The sequence below is a fragment of the Lithobates pipiens genome, unplaced genomic scaffold (assembly GCF_037356315.1).
Source record: "Lithobates pipiens isolate NorthernLeopardFrog02 unplaced genomic scaffold, aLitPip1_a1.2 Scaffold_13, whole genome shotgun sequence".
Taxonomy (NCBI): Eukaryota; Metazoa; Chordata; class Amphibia; order Anura; family Ranidae; genus Lithobates; species Lithobates pipiens.
Window position 1 is genome coordinate 385,273,015 of NW_027507718.1, and position 25,138 is coordinate 385,298,152.

A 25,138-nucleotide genomic window follows, 5' to 3' on the forward strand; every position below is an offset into this window, starting at 1 on the left:
TAATTTCAAGAAGGCTTGTGCAGCTCACCCAGGTTATTACTTTATATGTGGGAAGAAAGCGTATAATTGGATCCCTTTGAATTCTATGGGGGTTTGTTATTTTTGGGAGAGTAATACCTGCCACTTGGTATATGAGTAACAATGAGTTTAAGGAATCCCAAATCCGAAAAATCCCCATACATCTTTTAAAAAGAGATTTAGATTCTCAGTCAGACCCTGGGAGGGAGGAAGATAATAATGATGAGGTTAAAGATCCAGATATGAAAAAGGAGGGTGAGACTAACATTGAGACTAACATTGAGACTAACATGGAGATACCCCTAGTTAATGTTGAGGGAAATACTAATAACACTTATACTAGTGACTTTGACACTAATGTAGAGTCCCATGACAGGGAGATAAAGCCAATATTCTCCATACCATGGGTAAATAGATGTTGTATCAAAAAGGCATTCAGTTTTATTATTGATTTAGCTGACTTAATCGATAATATTACAGCATTATATGATAGGAACTTTGTGATGCTTGCCACAGAACTGAAAATGGTTAAAAAGGAGATTTTGCAGCACTGGCTGGTACTGGATTATCTTACAGCAAGCCAAGGAGGAATATGCACCATAGTGGGGACAGGCTGTTGTAACTACATTGGAAATGATACTAAAGCAGAAGATGCTATCATTTCACATGTAGAACAGGTACAGCAGCTTAAGCTCAATTTTTGGAGAGAGCATACTGAAACTGCTTGGGTTGAAGGAAGCTGGGAAAGCTATCCTTTATATTGTTGGTATCATAGTACTTATAATCCTTGTAATCAAATGTGCACCTATGTTATTTAAGTGTTGTTTGAAAATGGCTACCACTTCTTGTAGCACTATTTGGAAAGCTTGTACTAATACTGGTTCTTTTGAGCCCTGAAGGTCAAGAGTCAGAGTCGCTCATGAGATGGTGGCCCGTATACCTGGAGGTCAACCTAGAGATATAGAGGAAGTTTGAGCGCAAGTACCTGAAAGAATTGGAAACAACAGGAGGGATGTCAAGATATGAAGACATATGCAACACATATCTGTATATAGTCTAGAGTTCCCCTTCAATATACAAAAGTATTTCTTTTATAAAATGTTTCTCAATTCTTGGGTACTTCTGATATTGCAACACATATCCTGTTATTCACATATGTCTTTTTACAATGTTCAGCCAAGTGACATGATAACACAATATTTCCCCGAAATGATTGTTTCCAAATGTTATTACGAAGTTTTCCCGTAATTAATATCTAAATTGCCAAATTGTCAGAATGACCTTTAAATTTGTTATTGTGTTATTGTATTAGCGCCAAAATGACCGTTTGAAATATGAAACAGATTATCCAGGAATGTATTGCGTAGTTTCTATTCTGGTTGGTTGCCAGTCATAAACTGTAATGTGATCATCTTTTCATAAAAAGCTGTGTACCCTGTCATAATCATAACTCCTCATTTTGCCAGGAGTGGTCCTCTGTATGGAGATTTTCTGAGTAAACATATATTCAGACCGAATGCAATCTTCGAATGTCTTTTATTACAAGGCTGTACTTATCACTTCCAATTTTGCTGATATCAACTCTCAAGAGAAGACTAAACCACTAGGCTCTATCGTTAACTTGTGCAGCAAATCCACGTCAATAAAGCTCCCTTATGAATGTAATCCATTACTTTATAAAGCATTAGAGCAGCATCACTATGAAGAATGACTATATAAAACCGACTCTGGTGGGACTCGAAACCACAATCTTTGAATTACTACACCAACTAGAAGTCCAATGCGCTATCCATTGCGCCACAGAGCCCTCTCTGAAGACTTTGTTAGAGGAACTTGCCTGAGGAACTATTCAAGTCGTAACAAATAAACACAATTGAATAATGGTCACTGCTAAATAATAGGGATGACCTCAAGATCTGGTCCAGATACAGTTTAAGATTTAAATTTACCTGCTTGGGCATGTGCCTTAGTGAAATATCTTTTGATATTTAAGTGGGAACCGGAGGTCATGTTAAGTAGAAATATTTGTACCGTTGATTAGTTGTTGGAGAAAGGAAGAGCTCAGCAATTAGGTGATGGCAGGAAAGACTATCCTGAATAGATGTTTGCAGGGATCACCTGAAGCATACAGACAAGGAAATAGCCATATAGATTGGTGTAGGGAATCTGAGAGGATGGGATAGTCCATGGGAAAATCCCAGAGGACAGCATGGGATGAAGTGTTGAGGGAGCTAGCGAACAGGAGTTCTTGGAAGCAGAGAACAGGGTGGTTTATTTGATACTATATGATAAGGTTAATGATGTAGCTAGAGGCAGAGTTGTGGGAAGCTTTTTATGCCCTTAGTATTTTGAATTTGATTTGTTGGGAGAACGGAAGCCAAGGAGAGATTGGCAGAGATCGGGTGGCTGACACCTCTACTAGTAAATGGTTGGTAAGGGGGATACAACTGGCAGTAGCGAATCAGATAGACTGAAGGGGGAATGGTCTGTTTAGAGGCAGGCCATAGAGTAAGGAGTTGCAATAGTCGAGAGATATCATGGGAGTGAAGTGGAAGTTTGGTGGTGTCATTGGTAAAAATGGGGCATTCTTTGGAATTCTTATTGTGGGGAAGGTAGCGAGATTTAGACAGTAAATAGTTGTGGGGCTGACAAAAGGGTACATAAAGAATTACAGCTTGCACCGGGCATGAGGGAAGGGAACAATATAACGCAGGTTAGCTTACCATTCCCTCTCTTTGCTCTGAATTGCACAGGGTACTTCCAATTTTGCTGATATCAACTCTCAAGAGAAACCTAAACCACTAGGCTCTATCGTTAACTTGTGCAGCAAATCCACGTCAATAAAGCTCCCTTATGAATGTAATCCATTACTTTATAAAGCATTAGAGCAGCATCACTATGAAGAATGACTATATAAAACCGACTCTGGTGGGACTTGAACCCACAACCTTTGAACTACTACACCAACTAGAAGTCCAATGCGCTATCCATTGCGCCACAGAGCCCTCTCTGAAGACTTTGTTAGAGGAACTTGCCTGAGGAACTATTCAAGTCGTAACAAATAAACACAATTGAATAATGGTCACTGCTAAATAATAGGGATGAGCTCAAGATCTGGTCCAGATACAGTTTAAGATTTAAATTTACCTGCTTGGGCATGTGCCTTAGTGCAATATCTTTTGATATTTAAGTGGGAACCGGAGGTCATGTTAAGTAGAAATATTTGTACCGTTGATTAGTTGTTGGAGAAAGGAAGAGCTCAGCAATTAGGTGATGGCAGGAAAGACTATCCTGAATAGATGAGTTTGCAGGGATCACCTGAAGCATACAGACAGGGAAATAGCCATATAGATTGGTGTAGGGAATCTGAGAGGATGGGATAGTCCATGGGAAAATCCCAGAGGACAGCATGGGATGAAGTGTTGAGGGAGCTAGCGAACAGGAGTTCTTGGAAGCAGAGAACAGGGTGGTTTATTTGATACTATATGATAAGGTTAATGATGTAGCTAGAGGCAGAGTTGTGGGAAGCTTTTTATGCCCTTAGTATTTTGAATTTGATTTGTTGGGAGAACGGAAGCCAAGGAGAGATTGGCAGAGATCGGGTGGCTGACACCTCTACTAGTAAATGGTTGGTAAGGGGGATACAACTGGCAGTAGCGAATCAGATAGACTGAAGGGGGAATGGTCTGTTTAGAGGCAGGCCATAGAGTAAGGAGTTGCAATAGTCGAGAGATATCACGGGAGTGAAGTGGAAGTTTGGTGGTGTCATTGGTAAAAATGGGGCATTCTTTGGAATTCTTATTGTGGGGAAGGTAGCGAGATTTAGACAGTAAATAGTTGTGGGGCTGACAAAAGGGTACATAAAGAATTACAGCTTGCACCGGGCATGAGGGAAGGGAACAATATAACGCAGGTTAGCTTACCATTCCCTCTCTTTGCTCTGAATTGCACAGGGTACTTCCAATTTTGCTGATATCAACTCTCAAGAGAAGCCTAAACCACTAGGCTCTATCGTTAACTTGTGCAGCAAATCCACGTCAATAAAGCTCCCTTATGAATGTAATCGATTACTTTATAAAGCATTAGAGCAGCATCACTATGAAGAATGACTATATAAAACCGACTCTGGTGGGACGCGAACCCACAACCTTTGAACTACTACACCAACTAGAAGTCCAATGCGCTATCCATTGCGCCACAGAGCCCTCTCTGAAGACGTTGTTAGAGGAACTTGCCTGAGGAACTATTCAAGTCGTAACAAATAAACACAATTGAATAATGGTCACTGCTAAATAATAGGGATGAGCTCAAGATCTGGTCCAGATACAGTTTAAGATTTAAATTTACCTGCTTGGGCATGTGCCTTAGTGCAATATCTTTTGATATTTAAGTGGGAACCGGAGGTCATGTTAAGTAGAAATATTTGTACCGTTGATTAGTTGTTGGAGAAAGGAAGAGCTCAGCAATTAGGTGATGGCAGGAAAGACTATCCTGAATAGATGAGTTTGCAGGGATCACCTGAAGCATACAGACAGGGAAATAGCCATATAGATTGGTGTAGGGAATCTGAGAGGATGGGATAGTCCATGGGAAAATCCCAGAGGACAGCATGGGATGAAGTGTTGAGGGAGCTAGCGAACAGGAGTTCTTGGAAGCAGAGAACAGGGTGGTTTATTTGATACTATATGATAAGGTTAATGATGTAGCTAGAGGCAGAGTTGTGGGAAGCTTTTTATGCCCTTAGTATTTTGAATTTGATTTGTTGGGAGAACGGAAGCCAAGGAGAGATTGGCAGAGATCGGGTGGCTGACACCTCTACTAGTAAATGGTTGGTAAGGGGGATACAACTGGCAGTAGCGAATCAGATAGACTGAAGGGGGAATGGTCTGTTTAGAGGCAGGCCATAGAGTAAGGAGTTGCAATAGTCGAGAGATATCACGGGAGTGAAGTGGAAGTTTGGTGGTGTCATTGGTAAAAATGGGGCATTCTTTGGAATTCTTATTGTGGGGAAGGTAGCGAGATTTAGACAGTAAATAGTTGTGGGGCTGACAAAAGGGTACATAAAGAATTACAGCTTGCACCGGGCATGAGGGAAGGGAACAATATAACGCAGGTTAGCTTACCATTCCCTCTCTTTGCTCTGAATTGCACAGGGTACTTCCAATTTTGCTGATATCAACTCTCAAGAGAAACCTAAACCACTAGGCTCTATCGTTAACTTGTGCAGCAAATCCACGTCAATAAAGCTCCCTTATGAATGTAATCCATTACTTTATAAAGCATTAGAGCAGCATCACTATGAAGAATGACTATATAAAACCGACTCTGGTGGGACGCGAACCCACAAGCTTTGAACTACTACACCAACTAGAAGTCCAATGCGCTATCCATTGCGCCACAGAGCCCTCTCTGAAGACTTTGTTAGAGGAACTTGCCTGAGGAACTATTCAAGTCGTAACAAATAAACACAATTGAATAATGGTCACTGCTAAATAATAGGGATGAGCTCAAGATCTGGTCCAGATACAGTTTAAGATTTAAATTTACCTGCTTGGGCATGTGCCTTAGTGCAATATCTTTTGATATTTAAGTGGGAACCGGAGGTCATGTTAAGTAGAAATATTTGTACCGTTGATTAGTTGTTGGAGAAAGGAAGAGCTCAGCAATTAGGTGATGGCAGGAAAGACTATCCTGAATAGATGAGTTTGCAGGGATCACCTGAAGCATACAGACAGGGAAATAGCCATATAGATTGGTGTAGGGAATCTGAGAGGATGGGATAGTCCATGGGAAAATCCCAGAGGACAGCATGGGATGAAGTGTTGAGGGAGCTAGCGAACAGGAGTTCTTGGAAGCAGAGAACAGGGTGGTTTATTTGATACTATATGATAAGGTTAATGATGTAGCTAGAGGCAGAGTTGTGGGAAGCTTTTTATGCCCTTAGTATTTTGAATTTGATTTGTTGGGAGAACGGAAGCCAAGGAGAGATTGGCAGAGATCGGGTGGCTGACACCTCTACTAGTAAATGGTTGGTAAGGGGGATACAACTGGCAGTAGCGAATCAGATAGACTGAAGGGGGAATGGTCTGTTTAGAGGCAGGCCATAGAGTAAGGAGTTGCAATAGTCGAGAGATATCACGGGAGTGAAGTGGAAGTTTGGTGGTGTCATTGGTAAAAATGGGGCATTCTTTGGAATTCTTATTGTGGGGAAGGTAGCGAGATTTAGACAGTAAATAGTTGTGGGGCTGACAAAAGGGTACATAAAGAATTACAGCTTGCACCGGGCATGAGGGAAGGGAACAATATAACGCAGGTTAGCTTACCATTCCCTCTCTTTGCTCTGAATTGCACAGGGTACTTCCAATTTTGCTGATATCAACTCTCAAGAGAAACCTAAACCACTAGGCTCTATCGTTAACTTGTGCAGCAAATCCACGTCAATAAAGCTCCCTTATGAATGTAATCCATTACTTTATAAAGCATTAGAGCAGCATCACTATGAAGAATGACTATATAAAACCGACTCTGGTGGGACGCGAACCCACAAGCTTTGAACTACTACACCAACAAGAAGTCCAATGCGCTATCCATTGCGCCACAGAGCCCTCTCTGAAGACTTTGTTAGAGGAACTTGCCTGAGGAACTATTCAAGTCGTAACAAATAAACACAATTGAATAATGGTCACTGCTAAATAATAGGGATGAGCTCAAGATCTGGTCCAGATACAGTTTAAGATTTAAATTTACCTGCTTGGGCATGTGCCTTAGTGCAATATCTTTTGATATTTAAGTGGGAACCGGAGGTCATGTTAAGTAGAAATATTTGTACCGTTGATTAGTTGTTGGAGAAAGGAAGAGCTCAGCAATTAGGTGATGGCAGGAAAGACTATCCTGAATAGATGAGTTTGCAGGGATCACCTGAAGCATACAGACAGGGAAATAGCCATATAGATTGGTGTAGGGAATCTGAGAGGATGGGATAGTCCATGGGAAAATCCCAGAGGACAGCATGGGATGAAGTGTTGAGGGAGCTAGCGGACAGGAGTTCTTGGAAGCAGAGAACAGGGTGGTTTATTTGATACTATATGATAAGGTTAATGATGTAGCTAGAGGCAGAGTTGTGGGAAGCTTTTTATGCCCTTAGTATTTTGAATTTGATTTGTTGGGAGAACGGAAGCCAAGGAGAGATTGGCAGAGATCGGGTGGCTGACACCTCTACTAGTAAATGGTTGGTAAGGGGGATACAACTGGCAGTAGCGAATCAGATAGACTGAAGGGGGAATGGTCTGTTTAGAGGCAGGCCATAGAGTAAGGAGTTGCAATAGTCGAGAGATATCACGGGAGTGAAGTGGAAGTTTGGTGGTGTCATTGGTAAAAATGGGGCATTCTTTGGAATTCTTATTGTGGGGAAGGTAGCGAGATTTAGACAGTAAATAGTTGTGGGGCTGACAAAAGGGTACATAAAGAATTACAGCTTGCACCGGGCATGAGGGAAGGGAACAATATAACGCAGGTTAGCTTACCATTCCCTCTCTTTGCTCTGAATTGCACAGGGTACTTACAATTTTGCTGATATCAACTCTCAAGAGAAACCTAAACCACTAGGCTCTATCGTTAACTTGTGCAGCAAATCCACGTCAATAAAGCTCCCTTATGAATGTAATCCATTACTTTATAAAGCATTAGAGCAGCATCACTATGAAGAATGACTATATAAAACCAACTCTGGTGGGACTCGAATCCACAACCTTTGAATTACTACACCAACTAGAAGTCCAATGCGCTATCCATTGCGCCACAGAGCCCTCTCTGAAGACTTTGTTAGAGGAACTTGCCTGAGGAACTATTCAAGTCGTAACAAATAAACACAATTGAATAATGGTCACTGCTAAAAAATAGGGATGAGCTCAAGATCTGGTCCAGATACAGTTTAAGATTTAAATTTACCTGCTTGGGCATGTGCCTTAGTGCAATATCTTTTGATATTTAAGTGGGAACCGGAGGTCATGTTAAGTAGAAATATTTGTACCGTTGATTAGTTGTTGGAGAAAGGAAGAGCTCAGCAATTAGGTGATGGCAGGAAAGACTATCCTGAATAGATGAGTTTGCAGGGATCACCTGAAGCATACAGACAGGGAAATAGCCATATAGATTGGTGTAGGGAATCTGAGAGGATGGGATAGTCCATGGGAAAATCCCAGAGGACAGCATGGGATGAAGTGTTGAGGGAGCTAGCGGACAGGAGTTCTTGGAAGCAGAGAACAGGGTGGTTTATTTGATACTATATGATAAGGTTAATGATGTAGCTAGAGGCAGGGTTGTGGGAAGCTTTTTATGCCCTTAGTATTTTGAATTTGATTTGTTGGGAGAACGGAAGCCAAGGAGAGATTGGCAGAGATCGGGTGGCTGACACCTCTACTAGTAAATGGTTGGTAAGGGGGATACAACTGGCAGTAGCGAATCAGATAGACTGAAGGGGGAATGGTCTGTTTAGAGGCAGGCCATAGAGTAAGGAGTTGCAATAGTCGAGAGATATCACGGGAGTGAAGTGGAAGTTTGGTGGTGTCATTGGTAAAAATGGGGCATTCTTTGGAATTCTTATTGTGGGGAAGGTAGCGAGATTTAGACAGTAAATAGTTGTGGGGCTGACAAAAGGGTACATAAAGAATTACAGCTTGCACCGGGCATGAGGGAAGGGAACAATATAACGCAGGTTAGCTTACCATTCCCTCTCTTTGCTCTGAATTGCACAGGGTACTTCCAATTTTGCTGATATCAACTCTCAAGAGAAACCTAAACCACTAGGCTCTATCGTTAACTTGTGCAGCAAATCCACGTCAATAAAGCTCCCTTATGAATGTAATCCATTACTTTATAAAGCATTAGAGCAGCATCACTATGAAGAATGACTATATAAAACCGACGCTGGTGGGACGCGAACCCACAAGCTTTGAACTACTACACCAACTAGAAGTCCAATGCGCTATCCATTGCGCCACAGAGCCCTCTCTGAAGACTTTGCTAGAGGAACTTGCCTGAGGAACTATTCAAGTCGTAACAAATAAACACAATTGAATAATGGTCACTGCTAAATAATAGGGATGAGCTCAAGATCTGGTCCAGATACAGTTTAAGATTTAAATTTACCTGCTTGGGCATGTGCCTTAGTGCAATATCTTTTGATATTTAAGTGGGAACCGGAGGTCATGTTAAGTAGAAATATTTGTACCGTTGATTAGTTGTTGGAGAAAGGAAGAGCTCAGCAATTAGGTGATGGCAGGAAAGACTATCCTGAATAGATGAGTTTGCAGGGATCACCTGAAGCATACAGACAGGGAAATAGCCATATAGATTGGTGTAGGGAATCTGAGAGGATGGGATAGTCCATGGGAAAATCCCAGAGGACAGCATGGGATGAAGTGTTGAGGGAGCTAGCGAACAGGAGTTCTTGGAAGCAGAGAACAGGGTGGTTTATTTGATACTATATGATAAGGTTAATGATGTAGCTAGAGGCAGAGTTGTGGGAAGCTTTTTATGCCCTTAGTATTTTGAATTTGATTTGTTGGGAGAACGGAAGCCAAGGAGAGATTGGCAGAGATCGGGTGGCTGACACCTCTACTAGTAAATGGTTGGTAAGGGGGATACAACTGGCAGTAGCGAATCAGATAGACTGAAGGGGGAATGGTCTGTTTAGAGGCAGGCCATAGAGTAAGGAGTTGCAATAGTCGAGAGATATCACGGGAGTGAAGTGGAAGTTTGGTGGTGTCATTGGTAAAAATGGGGCATTCTTTGGAATTCTTATTGTGGGGAAGGTAGCGAGATTTAGACAGTAAATAGTTGTGGGGCTGACAAAAGGGTACATAAAGAATTACAGCTTGCACCGGGCATGAGGGAAGGGAACAATATAACGCAGGTTAGCTTACCATTCCCTCTCTTTGCTCTGAATTGCACAGGGTACTTCCAATTTTGCTGATATCAACTCTCAAGAGAAACCTAAACCACTAGGCTCTATCGTTAACTTGTGCAGCAAATCCACGTCAATAAAGCTCCCTTATGAATGTAATCAATTACTTTATAAAGCATTAGAGCAGCATCACTATGAAGAATGACTATATAAAACCGACTCTGGTGGGACTCGAACCCACAACCTTTGAATTACTACACCAACTAGAAGTCCAATGCGCTATCCATTGCGCCACAGAGCCCTCTCTGAAGACTTTGTTAGAGGAACTTGCCTGAGGAACTATTCAAGTCGTAACAAATAAACACAATTGAATAATGGTCACTGCTAAATAATAGGGATGAGCTCAAGATCTGGTCCAGATACAGTTTAAGATTTAAATTTACCTGCTTGGGCATGTGCCTTAGTGCAATATCTTTTGATATTTAAGTGGGAACCGGAGGTCATGTTAAGTAGAAATATTTGTACCGTTGATTAGTTGTTGGAGAAAGGAAGAGCTCAGCAATTAGGTGATGGCAGGAAAGACTATCCTGAATAGATGAGTTTGCAGGGATCACCTGAAGCATACAGACAGGGAAATAGCCATATAGATTGGTGTAGGGAATCTGAGAGGATGGGATAGTCCATGGGAAAATCCCAGAGGACAGCATGGGATGAAGTGTTGAGGGAGCTAGCGAACAGGAGTTCTTGGAAGCAGAGAACAGGGTGGTTTATTTGATACTATATGATAAGGTTAATGTTGTAGCTAGAGGCAGAGTTGTGGGAAGCTTTTTATGCCCTTAGTATTTTGAATTTGATTTGTTGGGAGAACGGAAGCCAAGGAGAGATTGGCAGAGATCGGGTGGCTGACACCTCTACTAGTAAATGGTTGGTAAGGGGGATACAACTGGCAGTAGCGAATCAGATAGACTGAAGGGGGAATGGTCTGTTTAGAGGCAGGCCATAGAGTAAGGAGTTGCAATAGTCGAGAGATATCACGGGAGTGAAGTGGAAGTTTGGTGGTGTCATTGGTAAAAATGGGGCATTCTTTGGAATTCTTATTGTGGGGAAGGTAGCGAGATTTAGACAGTAAATAGTTGTGGGGCTGACAAAAGGGTACATAAAGAATTACAGCTTGCACCGGGCATGAGGGAAGGGAACAATATAACGCAGGTTAGCTTACCATTCCCTCTCTTTGCTCTGAATTGCACAGGGTACTTACAATTTTGCTGATATCAACTCTCAAGAGAAACCTAAACCACTAGGCTCTATCGTTAACTTGTGCAGCAAATCCACGTCAATAAAGCTCCCTTATGAATGTAATCCATTACTTTATAAAGCATTAGAGCAGCATCACTATGAAGAATGACTATATAAAACCGACTCTGGTGGGACTCGAACCCACAACCTTTGAATTACTACACCAACTAGAAGTCCAATGCGCTATCCATTGCGCCACAGAGCCCTCTCTGAAGACTTTGTTAGAGGAACTTGCCTGAGGAACTATTCAAGTCGTAACAAATAAACACAATTGAATAATGGTCACTGCTAAATAATAGGGATGAGCTCAAGATCTGGTCCAGATACAGTTTAAGATTTAAATTGACCTGCTTGGGCATGTGCCTTAGTGCAATATCTTTTGATATTTAAGTGGGAACCGGAGGTCATGTTAAGTAGAAATATTTGTACCGTTGATTAGTTGTTGGAGAAAGGAAGAGCTCAGCAATTAGGTGATGGCAGGAAAGACTATCCTGAATAGATGAGTTTGCAGGGATCACCTGAAGCATACAGACAGGGAAATAGCCATATAGATTGGTGTAGGGAATTTGAGAGGATGGGATAGTCCATGGGAAAATCCCAGAGGACAGCATGGGATGAAGTGTTGAGGGAGCTAGCGAACAGGAGTTCTTGGAAGCAGAGAACAGGGTGGTTTATTTGATACTATATGATAAGGTTAATGATGTAGCTAGAGGCAGAGTTGTGGGAAGCTTTTTATGCCCTTAGTATTTTGAATTTGATTTGTTGGGAGAACGGAAGCCAAGGAGAGATTGGCAGAGATCGGGTGGCTGACACCTCTACTAGTAAATGGTTGGTAAGGGGGATACAACTGGCAGTAGCGAATCAGATAGACTGAAGGGGGAATGGTCTGTTTAGAGGCAGGCCATAGAGTAAGGAGTTGCAATAGTCGAGAGATATCACGGGAGTGAAGTGGAAGTTTGGTGGTGTCATTGGTAAAAATGGGGCATTCTTTGGAATTCTTATTGTGGGGAAGGTAGCGAGATTTAGACAGTAAATAGTTGTGGGGCTGACAAAAGGGTACATAAAGAATTACAGCTTGCACCGGGCATGAGGGAAGGGAACAATATAACGCAGGTTAGCTTACCATTCCCTCTCTTTGCTCTGAATTGCACAGGGTACTTCCAATTTTGCTGATATCAACTCTCAAGAGAAGCCTAAACCACTAGGCTCTATCGTTAACTTGTGCAGCAAATCCACGTCAATAAAGCTCCCTTATGAATGTAATCCATTACTTTATAAAGCATTAGAGCAGCATCACTATGAAGAATGACTATATAAAACCGACTCTGGTGGGACTCGAACCCACAACCTTTGAATTACTACACCAACTAGAAGTCCAATGCGCTATCCATTGCGCCACAGAGCCCTCTCTGAAGACTTTGTTAGAGGAACTTGCCTGAGGAACTATTCAAGTCGTAACAAATAAACACAATTGAATAATGGTCACTGCTAAATAATAGGGATGAGCTCAAGATCTGGTCCAGATACAGTTTAAGATTTAAATTTACCTGCTTGGGCATGTGCCTTAGTGCAATATCTTTTGATATTTAAGTGGGAACCGGAGGTCATGTTAAGTAGAAATATTTGTACCGTTGATTAGTTGTTGGAGAAAGGAAGAGCTCAGCAATTAGGTGATGGCAGGAAAGACTATCCTGAATAGATGAGTTTGCAGGGATCACCTGAAGCATACAGACAGGGAAATAGCCATATAGATTGGTGTAGGGAATTTGAGAGGATGGGATAGTCCATGGGAAAATCCCAGAGGACAGCATGGGATGAAGTGTTGAGGGAGCTAGCGAACAGGAGTTCTTGGAAGCAGAGAACAGGGTGGTTTATTTGATACTATATGATAAGGTTAATGATGTAGCTAGAGGCAGAGTTGTGGGAAGCTTTTTATGCCCTTAGTATTTTGAATTTGATTTGTTGGGAGAACGGAAGCCAAGGAGAGATTGGCAGAGATCGGGTGGCTGACACCTCTACTAGTAAATGGTTGGTAAGGGGGATACAACTGGCAGTAGCGAATCAGATAGACTGAAGGGGGAATGGTCTGTTTAGAGGCAGGCCATAGAGTAAGGAGTTGCAATAGTCGAGAGATATCACGGGAGTGAAGTGGAAGTTTGGTGGTGTCATTGGTAAAAATGGGGCATTCTTTGGAATTCTTATTGTGGGGAAGGTAGCGAGATTTAGACAGTAAATAGTTGTGGGGCTGACAAAAGGGTACATAAAGAATTACAGCTTGCACCGGGCATGAGGGAAGGGAACAATATAACGCAGGTTAGCTTACCATTCCCTCTCTTTGCTCTGAATTGCACAGGGTACTTCCAATTTTGCTGATATCAACTCTCAAGAGAAGCCTAAACCACTAGGCTCTATCGTTAACTTGTGCAGCAAATCCACGTCAATAAAGCTCCCTTATGAATGTAATCCATTACTTTATAAAGCATTAGAGCAGCATCACTATGAAGAATGACTATATAAAACCAACTCTGGTGGGACTCGAACCCACAACCTTTGAATTACTACACCAACTAGAAGTCCAATGCGCTATCCATTGCGCCACAGTGCCCTCCCTGAAGACTTTGTTAGAGGAACTTGCCTGAGGAACTATTCAAGTCGTAACAAATAAACACAATTGAATAATGGTCACTGCTAAATAATAGGGATGAGCTCAAGATCTGGTCCAGATACAGTTTAAGATTTAAATTTACCTGCTTGGGCATGTGCCTTAGTGCAATATCTTTTGATATTTAAGTGGGAACCGGAGGTCATGTTAAGTAGAAATATTTGTACCATTGATTAGTTGTTGGAGAAAGGAAGAGCTCAGCAATTAGGTGATGGCAGGAAAGACTATCCTGAATAGATGAGTTTGCAGGGATCACCTGAAGCATACAGACAGGGAAATAGCCATATAGATTGGTGTAGGGAATCTGAGAGGATGGGATAGTCCATGGGAAAATCCCAGAGGACAGCATGGGATGAAGTGTTGAGGGAGCTAGCGAACAGGAGTTCTTGGAAGCAGAGAACAGGGTGGTTTATTTGATACTATATGATAAGGTTAATGATGTAGCTAGAGGCAGAGTTGTGGGAAGCTTTTTATGCCCTTAGTATTTTGAATTTGATTTGTTGGGAGAACGGAAGCCAAGGAGAGATTGGCAGAGATCGGGTGGCTGACACCTCTACTAGTAAATGGTTGGTAAGGGGCATACAACTGGCAGTAGCGAATCAGATAGACTGAAGGGGGAATGGTCTGTTTAGAGGCAGGCCATAGAGTAAGGAGTTGCAATAGTCGAGAGATATCACGGGAGTGAAGTGGAAGTTTGGTGGTGTCATTGGTAAAAATGGTGCATTCTTTGGAATTCTTATTGTGGGGAAGGTAGCGAGATTTAGACAGTAAATAGTTGTGGGGCTGACAAAAGGGTACATAAAGAATTACAGCTTGCACCGGGCATGAGGGAAGGGAACAATATAACGCAGGTTAGCTTACCATTCCCTCTCTTTGCTCTGAATTGCACAGGGTACTTCCAATTTTGCTGATATCAACTCTCAAGAGAAGCCTAAACCACTAGGCTCTATCGTTAACTTGTGCAGCAAATCCACGTCACTAAAGCTCCCTTATGAATGTAATCCATTACTTTATAAAGCATTAGAGCAGCATCACTATGAAGAATGACTATATAAAACCGACTCTAGTGGGACTCGAACCCACAACCTTTGAATTACTACACGAACTAGAAGTCCAATGCGCTATCCATTGCGCCACAGAGCCCTCTCTGAAGACTTTGTTAGAGGAACTTGCCTGAGGAACTATTCAAGTCGTAACAAATAAACACAATTGAATAATGGTCACTGCTAAATAATAGGGATGAGCTCAAGATCTGGTCCAGATACAGTTTAAGATTTAAATTTACCTGCTTGGGCATGTGCCTTAGTGCAATATCTTTTGATATTTAAGTGGGAACCGGAGGTCATGTTAAGTAGAAATATTTGTACAGTTGATTAGTTGTTGGAGAAAGGAAGAGCTCAGCAATTAGGTGATGGCAGGAAAGACTATCCTGAATAGATGAGTTTGCAGGGATCACCTGAAGCATACAGACAGGGAAATAGCCATATAGATTGGTGTAGGGAATTTGAGAGGATGGGATAGTCCATGGGAAAATCCCAGAGGACAGCATGGGATGAAGTGTTGAGGGAGCTAGTGAACAGGAGTTCTTGGAAGCAGACAACAGGGTGGTTTATTTGATACTATATGATAAGGTTAATGATGTAGCTAGAGGCAGAGTTGTGGGAAGCTTTTTATGCCCTTAGTATTTTGAATTTGATTTGTTGGGAGAACGGAAGCCAAGGAGAGATTGGCAGAGATCGGGTGGCTGACACCTCTACTAGTAAATGGTTGGTAAGGGGGATACAACTGGCAGTAGCGAATCAGATAGACTGAAGGGCGAATGGTCTGTTTAGAGGCAGGCCATAGAGTAAGGAGTTGCAATAGTCGAGAGATATCACTGGAGTGAAGTGGAAGTTTGGTGGTGTCATTGGTAAAAATGGGGCATTCTTTGGAATTCTTATTGTGGGGAAGGTAGCGAGATTTAGACAGTAAATAGTTGTGGGGCTGACAAAAGGGTACATAAAGAATTACAGCTTGCACCGGGCATGAGGCAAGGGAACAATATAACGCAGGTTAGCTTACCATTCCCTCTCTTTGCTCTGAATTGCACAGGGTACTTCCAATTTTGCTGATATCAACTCTCAAGAGAAGCCTAAACCACTAGGCTCTATCGATAACTTGTGCAGCAAATCCACGTCAATAAAGCTCCCTTATGAATGTAATCCATTACTTTATAAAGCATTAGAGCAGCATCACTATGAAGAATGACTATATAAAACCGACTCTGGTGGGACTCGAACCCACAACCTTTGAATTACTACACCAACTAGAAGTCCAATGCGCTATCCATTGCGCCACAGAGCCCTCTCTGAAGACTTTGTTAGAGGAACTTGCCTGAGGAACTATTCAAGTCGTAACAAATAAACACAATTGAATAATGGTCACTGCTAAATAATAGGGATGAGCTCAAGATCTGGTCCAGATACAGTTTAAGATTTAAATTTACCTGCTTGGGCATGTGCCTTAGTGCAATATCTTTTGATATTTAAGTGGGAACCGGAGGTCATGTTAAGTAGAAATATTTGTACCGTTGATTAGTTGTTGGAGAAAGTAAGAGCTCAGCAATTAGGTGATGGCAGGAAAGACTATCCTGAATAGATGAGTTTGCAGGGATCACCTGAAGCATACAGACAGGGAAATAGCCATATAGATTGGTGTAGGGAATCTGAGAGGATGGGATAGTCCATGGGAAAATCCCAGAGGACAGCATGGGATGAAGTGTTGAGGGAGCTAGCGAACAGGAGTTCTTGGAAGCAGACAACAGGGTGGTTTATTTGATACTATATGATAAGGTTAATAATGTAGCTAGAGGCAGAGTTGTGGGAAGCTTTTTATGCCCTTAGTATTTTGAATTTGATTTGTTGGGAGAACGGAAGCCAAGGAGAGATTGGCAGAGATCGGGTGGCTGACACCTCTACTAGTAAATGGTTGGTAAGGGGCATACAACTGGCAGTAGCGAATCAGATAGACTGAAGGGGGAATGGTCTGTTTAGAGGCAGGCCATAGAGTAAGGAGTTGCAATAGTCGAGAGATATCACGGGAGTGAAGTGGAAGTTTGGTGGTGTCATTGGTAAAAATGGGGCATTCTTTGGAATTCTTATTGTGGGGAAGGTAGCGAGATTTAGACAGTAAATAGTTGTGGGGCTGACAAAAGGGTACATAAAGAATTACAGCTTGCACCGGGCATGAGGGAAGGGAACAATATAACGCAGGTTAGCTTACCATTCCCTCTCTTTGCTCTGAATTGCACAGGGTACTTCCAATTTTGCTGATATCAACTCTCAAGAGAAGCCTAAACCACTAGGCTCTATCGTTAACTTGTGCAGCAAATCCACGTCAATAAAGCTCCCTTATGAATGTAATCCATTACTTTATAAAGCATTAGAGCAGCATCACTATGAAGAATGACTATATAAAACCGACTCTGGTGGGACTCGAACCCACAACCTTTGAATTACTACACCAACTAGAAGTCCAATGCGCTATCCATTGCGCCACAGAGCCCTCTCTGAAGACTTTGTTAGAGGAACTTGCCTGAGGAACTATTCAAGTCGTAACAAATAAACACAATTGAATAATGGTCACTGCTAAATAATAGGGATGAGCTCAAGATCTGGTCCAGATACAGTTTAAGATTTAAATTTACCTGCTTGGGCATGTGCCTTAGTGCAATATCTTTTGATATTTAAGTGGGAACCGGAGGTCATGTTAAGTAGAAATATTTGTACCGTTGATTAGTTGTTGGAGAAAGGAAGAGCTCAGCAATTAGGTGATGGCAGGAAAGACTATCCTGAATAGATGAGTTTGCAGGGATCACCTGAAGCATACAGACAGGGAAATAGCCATATAGATTGGTGTAGGGAATTTGAGAGGATGGGATAGTCCATGGGAAAATCCCAGAGGACAGCATGGGATGAAGTGTTGAGGGAGCTAGCGAACAGGAGTTCTTGGAAGCAGAGAACAGGGTGGTTTATTTGATACTATATGATAAGGTTAATGATGTAGCTAGAGGCAGAGTTGTGGGAAGCTTTTTATGCCCTTAGTATTTTGAATTTGATTTGTTGGGAGAACGGAAGCCAAGGAGAGATTGGCAGAGATCGGGTGGCTGACACCTCTACTAGTAAATGGTTGGTAAGGGGCATACAACTGGCAGTAGCGAATCAGATAGACTGAAGGGGGAATGGTCTGTTTAGAGGCAGGCCATAGAGTAAGGAGTTGCAATAGTCGAGAGATATCACGGGAGTGAAGTGGAAGTTTGGTGGTGTCATTGGTAAAAATGGGGCATTCTTTGGAATTCTTATTGTGGGGAAGGTAGCGAGATTTAGACAGTAAATAGTTGTGGGGCTGACAAAAGGGTACATAAAGAATTACAGCTTGCACCGGGCATGAGGGAAGGGAACAATATAACGCAGGTTAGCTTACCATTCCCTCTCTTTGCTCTGAATTGCACAGGGTACTTCCAATTTTGCTGATATCAACTCTCAAGAGAAGCCTAAACCACTAGGCTCTATCGTTAACTTGTGCAGCAAATCCACGTCAATAAAGCTCCCTTATGAATGTAATCCATTACTTTATAAAGCATTAGAGCAGCATCACTATGAAGAATGACTATATAAAACCGACTCTGGTGGGACTCGAACCGACAACCTTTGAATTACTACACCAACTAGAAGTCCAATGCGCTATCCATTGCACCACAGAGCCCTCTCTGAAGACTTTGTTAGAGGAACCTGCCTGAGGAACTATTCAAGTCGTAACAAATAAACACAATTGAATAATGGTCACTGCTAAATAATAGGGATGAGCTCAAGATCTGGTCCAGATACAGTTTAAGATTTAAATTTACCTGCTTGGGCATGTGCCTTAGTGCAATATCTTTTGATATTTAAGTGGGAACCGGAGGTCATGTTAAGTAGAAATATTTGTACCGTTGATTAGTTGTTGGAGAAAGGAAGAGCTCAGCAATTAGGTGATGGCAGGAAAGACTATCCTGAATAGATGAGTTTGCAGGGATCACCTGAAGCATACAGACAGGGAAATAGCCATATAGATTGGTGTAGGGAATCTGAGAGGATGGGATAGTCCATGGGAAAATCCCAGAGGACAGCATGGGATGAAGTGTTGAGGGAGCTAGCGAACAGGAGTTCTTGGAAGCAGAGAACAGGGTGGTTTATTTGATACTATATGATAAGGTTAATGATGTAGCTAGAGGCAGAGTTGTGGGAAGCTTTTTATGCCCTTAGTATTTTGAATTTGATTTGTTGGGAGAACGGAAGCCAAGGAGAGATTGGCAGAGATCGGGTGGCTGACACCTCTACTAGTAAATGGTTGGTAAGGGGGATACAACTGGCAGTAGCGAATCAGATAGACTGAAGGGGGAATGGTCTGTTTAGAGGCAGGCCATAGAGTAAGGAGTTGCAATAGTCGAGAGATATCACGGGAGTGAAGTGGAAGTTTGGTGGTGTCATTGGTAAAAATGGGGCATTCTTTGGAATTCTTATTGTGGGGAAGGTAGCGAGATTTAGACAGTAAATAGTTGTGGGGCTGACAAAAGGGTACATAAAGAATTACAGCTTGCACCGGGCATGAGGGAAGGGAACAATGTAACGCAGGTTAGCTTACCATTCCCTCTCTTTGCTCTGAATTGCACAGGGTACTTCCAATTTTGCTGATATCAACTCTCAAGAGAAGCCTAAACCACTAGGCTCTATCGTTAACTTGTGCAGCAAATCCACGTCAATAAAGCTCCCTTATGAATGTAATGCATTACTTTAGAAAGCATTAGAGCAGCATCACTATGAAGAATGACTATATAAAACCGACTCTGGTGGGACTCGAACCCACAACCTTTGAATTACTACACCAACTAGAAGTCCAATGCGCTATCCATTGCGCCACAGAGCCCTCTCTGAAGACTTTGTTAGAGGAACTTGCCTGAGGAACTATTCAAGTCGTAACAAATAAACACAATTGAATAATGGTCACTGCTAAATAATAGGGATGAGCTCAAGATCTGGTCCAGATACAGTTTAAGATTTAAATTTACCTGCTTGGGCATGTGCCTTAGTGCAATATCTTTTGATATTTAAGTGGGAACCGGAGGTCATGTTAAGTAGAAATATTTGTACCGTTGATTAGTTGTTGGAGAAAGGAAGAGCTCAGCAATTAGGTGATGGCAGGAAAGACTATCCTGAATAGATGAGTTTGCAGGGATCACCTGAAGCATACAGACAGGGAAATAGCCATATAGATTGGTGTAGGGAATCTGAGAGGATGGGATAGTCCATGGGAAAATCCCAGAGGACAGCATGGGATGAAGTGTTGAGGGAGCTAGCGAACAGGAGTTCTTGGAAGCAGAGAACAGGGTGGTTTATTTGATACTATATGATAAGGTTAATGATGTAGCTAGAGGCAGAGTTGTGGGAAGCTTTTTATGCCCTTAGTATTTTGAATTTGATTTGTTGGGAGAACGGAAGCCAAGGAGAGATTGGCAGAGATCGGGTGGCTGACACCTCTACTAGTAAATGGTTGGTAAGGGGGATACAACTGGCAGTAGCGAATCAGATAGACTGAAGGGGGAATGGTCTGTTTAGAGGCAGGCCATAGAGTAAGGAGTTGCAATAGTCGAGAGATATCACGGGAGTGAAGTGGAAGTTTGGTGGTGTCATTGGTAAAAATGGGGCATTCTTTGGAATTCTTATTGTGGGGAAGGTAGCGAGATTTAGACAGTAAATAGTTGTGGGGCTGACAAAAGGGTACATAAAGAATTACAGCTTGCACCGGGCATGAGGGAAGGGAACAATATAACGCAGGTTAGCTTACCATTCCCTTTCTTTGCTCTGAATTGCACAGGGTACTTCCAATTTTGCTGATATCAACTCTCAAGAGAAGCCTAAACCACTAGGCTCTATCGTTAACTTGTGCAGCAAATCCACGTCAATAAAGCTCCCTTATGAATGTAATGCATTACTTTAGAAAGCATTAGAGCAGCATCACTATGAAGAATGACTATATAAAACCGACTCTGGTGGGACTCGAACCCACAACCTTTGAATTACTACACCAACTAGAAGTCCAATGCGCTATCCATTGCGCCACAGAGCCCTCTCTGAAGACTTTGTTAGAGGAACTTGCCTGAGGAACTATTCAAGTCGTAACAAATAAACACAATTGAATAATGGTCACTGCTAAATAATAGGGATGAGCTCAAGATCTGGTCCAGATACAGTTTAAGATTTAAATTTACCTGCTTGGGCATGTGCCTTAGTGCAATATCTTTTGATATTTAAGTGGGAACCGGAGGTCATGTTAAGTAGAAATATTTGTACCGTTGATTAGTTGTTGGAGAAAGGAAGAGCTCAGCAATTAGGTGATGGCAGGAAAGACTATCCTGAATAGATGAGTTTGCAGGGATCACCTGAAGCATACAGACAGGGAAATAGCCATATAGATTGGTGTAGGGAATCTGAGAGGATGGGATAGTCCATGGGAAAATCCCAGAGGACAGCATGGGATGAAGTGTTGAGGGAGCTAGCGAACAGGAGTTCTTGGAAGCAGAGAACAGGGTGGTTTATTTGATACTATATGATAAGGTTAATGATGTAGCTAGAGGCAGAGTTGTGGGAAGCTTTTTATGCCCTTAGTATTTTGAATTTGATTTGTTGGGAGAACGGAAGCCAAGGAGAGATTGGCAGAGATCGGGTGGCTGACACCTCTACTAGTAAATGGTTGGTAAGGGGGATACAACTGGCAGTAGCGAATCAGATAGACTGAAGGGGGAATGGTCTGTTTAGAGGCAGGCCATAGAGTAAGGAGTTGCAATAGTCGAGAGATATCACGGGAGTGAAGTGGAAGTTTGGTGGTGTCATTGGTAAAAATGGGGCATTCTTTGGAATTCTTATTGTGGGGAAGGTAGCGAGATTTAGACAGTAAATAGTTGTGGGGCTGACAAAAGGGTACATAAAGAATTACAGCTTGCACCGGGCATGAGGGAAGGGAACAATGTAACGCAGGTTAGCTTACCATTCCCTCTCTTTGCTCTGAATTGCACAGGGTACTTCCAATTTTGCTGATATCAACTCTCAAGAGAAGCCTAAACCACTAGGCTCTATCGTTAACTTGTGCAGCAAATCCACGTCAATAAAGCTCCCTTATGAATGTAATGCATTACTTTAGAAAGCATTAGAGCAGCATCACTATGAAGAATGACTATATAAAACCGACTCTGGTGGGACTCGAACCCACAACCTTTGAATTACTACACCAACTAGAAGTCCAATGCGCTATCCATTGCGCCACAGAGCCCTCTCTGAAGACTTTGTTAGAGGAACTTGCCTGAGGAACTATTCAAGTCGTAACAAATAAACACAATTGAATAATGGTCACTGCTAAATAATAGGGATGAGCTCAAGATCTGGTCCAGATACAGTTTAAGATTTAAATTTACCTGCTTGGGCATGTGCCTTAGTGCAATATCTTTTGATATTTAAGTGGGAACCGGAGGTCATGTTAAGTAGAAATATTTGTACCGTTGATTAGTTGTTGGAGAAAGGAAGAGCTCAGCAATTAGGTGATGGCAGGAAAGACTATCCTGAATAGATGAGTTTGCAGGGATCACCTGAAGCATACAGACAGGGAAATAGCCATATAGATTGGTGTAGGGAATCTGAGAGGATGGGATAGTCCATGGGAAAATCCCAGAGGACAGCATGGGATGAAGTGTTGAGGGAGCTAGCGAACAGGAGTTCTTGGAAGCAGAGAACAGGGTGGTTTATTTGATACTATATGATAAGGTTAATGATGTAGCTAGAGGCAGAGTTGTGGGAAGCTTTTTATGCCCTTAGTATTTTGAATTTGATTTGTTGGGAGAACGGAAGCCAAGGAGAGATTGGCAGAGATCGGGTGGCTGACACCTCTACTAGTAAATGGTTGGTAAGGGGGATACAACTGGCAGTAGCGAATCAGATAGACTGAAGGGGGAATGGTCTGTTTAGAGGCAGGCCATAGAGTAAGGAGTTGCAATAGTCGAGAGATATCACGGGAGTGAAGTGGAAGTTTGGTGGTGTCATTGGTAAAAATGGGGCATTCTTTGGAATTCTTATTGTGGGGAAGGTAGCGAGATTTAGACAGTAAATAGTTGTGGGGCTGACAAAAGGGTACATAAAGAATTACAGCTTGCACCGGGCATGAGGGAAGGGAACAATATAACGCAGGTTAGCTTACCATTCCCTTTCTTTGCTCTGAATTGCACAGGGTACTTCCAATTTTGCTGATATCAACTCTCAAGAGAAGCCTAAACCACTAGGCTCTATCGTTAACTTGTGCAGCAAATCCACGTCAATAAAGCTCCCTTATGAATGTAATGCATTACTTTAGAAAGCATTAGAGCAGCATCACTATGAAGAATGACTATATAAAACCGACTCTGGTGGGACTCGAACCCACAACCTTTGAATTACTACACCAACTAGAAGTCCAATGCGCTATCCATTGCGCCACAGAGCCCTCTCTGAAGACTTTGTTAGAGGAACTTGCCTGAGGAACTATTCAAGTCGTAACAAATAAACACAATTGAATAATGGTCACTGCTAAATAATAGGGATGAGCTCAAGATCTGGTCCAGATACAGTTTAAGATTTAAATTTACCTGCTTGGGCATGTGCCTTAGTGCAATATCTTTTGATATTTAAGTGGGAACCGGAGGTCATGTTAAGTAGAAATATTTGTACCGTTGATTAGTTGTTGGAGAAAGGAAGAGCTCAGCAATTAGGTGATGGCAGGAAAGACTATCCTGAATAGATGAGTTTGCAGGGATCACCTGAAGCATACAGACAGGGAAATAGCCATATAGATTGGTGTAGGGAATCTGAGAGGATGGGATAGTCCATGGGAAAATCCCAGAGGACAGCATGGGATGAAGTGTTGAGGGAGCTAGCGAACAGGAGTTCTTGGAAGCAGAGAACAGGGTGGTTTATTTGATACTATATGATAAGGTTAATGATGTAGCTAGAGGCAGAGTTGTGGGAAGCTTTTTATGCCCTTAGTATTTTGAATTTGATTTGTTGGGAGAACGGAAGCCAAGGAGAGATTGGCAGAGATCGGGTGGCTGACACCTCTACTAGTAAATGGTTGGTAAGGGGGATACAACTGGCAGTAGCGAATCAGATAGACTGAAGGGGGAATGGTCTGTTTAGAGGCAGGCCATAGAGTAAGGAGTTGCAATAGTCGAGAGATATCACGGGAGTGAAGTGGAAGTTTGGTGGTGTCATTGGTAAAAATGGGGCATTCTTTGGAATTCTTATTGTGGGGAAGGTAGCGAGATTTAGACAGTAAATAGTTGTGGGGCTGACAAAAGGGTACATAAAGAATTACAGCTTGCACCGGGCATGAGGGAAGGGAACAATATAACGCAGGTTAGCTTACCATTCCCTCTCTTTGCTCTGAATTGCACAGGGTACTTCCAATTTTGCTGATATCAACTCTCAAGAGAAGCCTAAACCACTAGGCTCTATCGATAACTTGTGCAGCAAATCCACGTCAATAAAGCTCCCTTATGAATGTAATCCATTACTTTATAAAGCATTAGAGCAGCATCACTATGAAGAATGACTATATAAAACCGACTCTGGTGGGACTCGAACCCACAACCTTTGAATTACTACACCAACTAGAAGTCCAATGCGCTATCCATTGCGCCACAGAGCCCTCTCTGAAGACTTTGTTAGAGGAACTTGCCTGAGGAACTATTCAAGTCGTAACAAATAAACACAATTGAATAATGGTCACTGCTAAATAATAGGGATGAGCTCAAGATCTGGTCCAGATACAGTTTAAGATTTAAATTTACCTGCTTGGGCATGTGCCTTAGTGCAATATCTTTTGATATTTAAGTGGGAACCGGAGGTCATGTTAAGTAGAAATATTTGTACCGTTGATTAGTTGTTGGAGAAAGGAAGAGCTCAGCAATTAGGTGATGGCAGGAAAGACTATCCTGAATAGATGAGTTTGCAGGGATCACCTGAAGCATACAGACAGGGAAATAGCCATATAGATTGGTGTAGGGAATCTGAGAGGATGGGATAGTCCATGGGAAAATCCCAGAGGACAGCATGGGATGAAGTGTTGAGGGAGCTAGCGAACAGGAGTTCTTGGAAGCAGAGAACAGGGTGGTTTATTTGATACTATATGATAAGGTTAATGATGTAGCTAGAGGCAGAGTT

At 42.2% G+C, this 25,138-nt stretch overlaps 12 non-coding genes across 12 annotated transcripts; all 12 read right to left on the reverse strand.

The window, feature by feature from the left end:
- Window positions 1–2,938: 2,938 nt before the first annotated feature.
- TRNAR-UCU (transfer RNA arginine (anticodon UCU)) lies at window positions 2,939–3,023 on the reverse strand. The gene is given in 2 exon segments: window positions 2,939–2,974; window positions 2,987–3,023. It is a non-coding gene; the product is annotated as a tRNA-Arg (tRNA).
- A 7,115-nt stretch (window positions 3,024–10,138) lies between these two features.
- On the reverse strand, window positions 10,139–10,223 carry TRNAR-UCU (transfer RNA arginine (anticodon UCU)). Its single transcript is given in 2 exon segments — window positions 10,139–10,174; window positions 10,187–10,223. It is a non-coding gene; the product is annotated as a tRNA-Arg (tRNA).
- Window positions 10,224–11,338: 1,115 nt separating this feature from the next.
- TRNAR-UCU (transfer RNA arginine (anticodon UCU)) lies at window positions 11,339–11,423 on the reverse strand. Its single transcript is given in 2 exon segments — window positions 11,339–11,374; window positions 11,387–11,423. It is a non-coding gene; the product is annotated as a tRNA-Arg (tRNA).
- A 1,115-nt stretch (window positions 11,424–12,538) lies between these two features.
- On the reverse strand, window positions 12,539–12,623 carry TRNAR-UCU (transfer RNA arginine (anticodon UCU)). Its single transcript is given in 2 exon segments — window positions 12,539–12,574; window positions 12,587–12,623. It is a non-coding gene; the product is annotated as a tRNA-Arg (tRNA).
- A 2,315-nt stretch (window positions 12,624–14,938) lies between these two features.
- TRNAR-UCU (transfer RNA arginine (anticodon UCU)) lies at window positions 14,939–15,023 on the reverse strand. The gene is given in 2 exon segments: window positions 14,939–14,974; window positions 14,987–15,023. It is a non-coding gene; the product is annotated as a tRNA-Arg (tRNA).
- A 1,115-nt stretch (window positions 15,024–16,138) lies between these two features.
- TRNAR-UCU (transfer RNA arginine (anticodon UCU)) lies at window positions 16,139–16,223 on the reverse strand. The gene is given in 2 exon segments: window positions 16,139–16,174; window positions 16,187–16,223. It is a non-coding gene; the product is annotated as a tRNA-Arg (tRNA).
- Window positions 16,224–17,338: 1,115 nt separating this feature from the next.
- On the reverse strand, window positions 17,339–17,423 carry TRNAR-UCU (transfer RNA arginine (anticodon UCU)). Its single transcript is given in 2 exon segments — window positions 17,339–17,374; window positions 17,387–17,423. It is a non-coding gene; the product is annotated as a tRNA-Arg (tRNA).
- Window positions 17,424–19,738: 2,315 nt separating this feature from the next.
- TRNAR-UCU (transfer RNA arginine (anticodon UCU)) lies at window positions 19,739–19,823 on the reverse strand. Its single transcript is given in 2 exon segments — window positions 19,739–19,774; window positions 19,787–19,823. It is a non-coding gene; the product is annotated as a tRNA-Arg (tRNA).
- A 1,115-nt stretch (window positions 19,824–20,938) lies between these two features.
- On the reverse strand, window positions 20,939–21,023 carry TRNAR-UCU (transfer RNA arginine (anticodon UCU)). Its single transcript is given in 2 exon segments — window positions 20,939–20,974; window positions 20,987–21,023. It is a non-coding gene; the product is annotated as a tRNA-Arg (tRNA).
- Window positions 21,024–22,138: 1,115 nt separating this feature from the next.
- Window positions 22,139–22,223, reverse strand: TRNAR-UCU (transfer RNA arginine (anticodon UCU)). The gene is given in 2 exon segments: window positions 22,139–22,174; window positions 22,187–22,223. It is a non-coding gene; the product is annotated as a tRNA-Arg (tRNA).
- Window positions 22,224–23,338: 1,115 nt separating this feature from the next.
- Window positions 23,339–23,423, reverse strand: TRNAR-UCU (transfer RNA arginine (anticodon UCU)). Its single transcript is given in 2 exon segments — window positions 23,339–23,374; window positions 23,387–23,423. It is a non-coding gene; the product is annotated as a tRNA-Arg (tRNA).
- A 1,115-nt stretch (window positions 23,424–24,538) lies between these two features.
- Window positions 24,539–24,623, reverse strand: TRNAR-UCU (transfer RNA arginine (anticodon UCU)). Its single transcript is given in 2 exon segments — window positions 24,539–24,574; window positions 24,587–24,623. It is a non-coding gene; the product is annotated as a tRNA-Arg (tRNA).
- Between the last annotated feature and the right edge of the window lie 515 nt (window positions 24,624–25,138).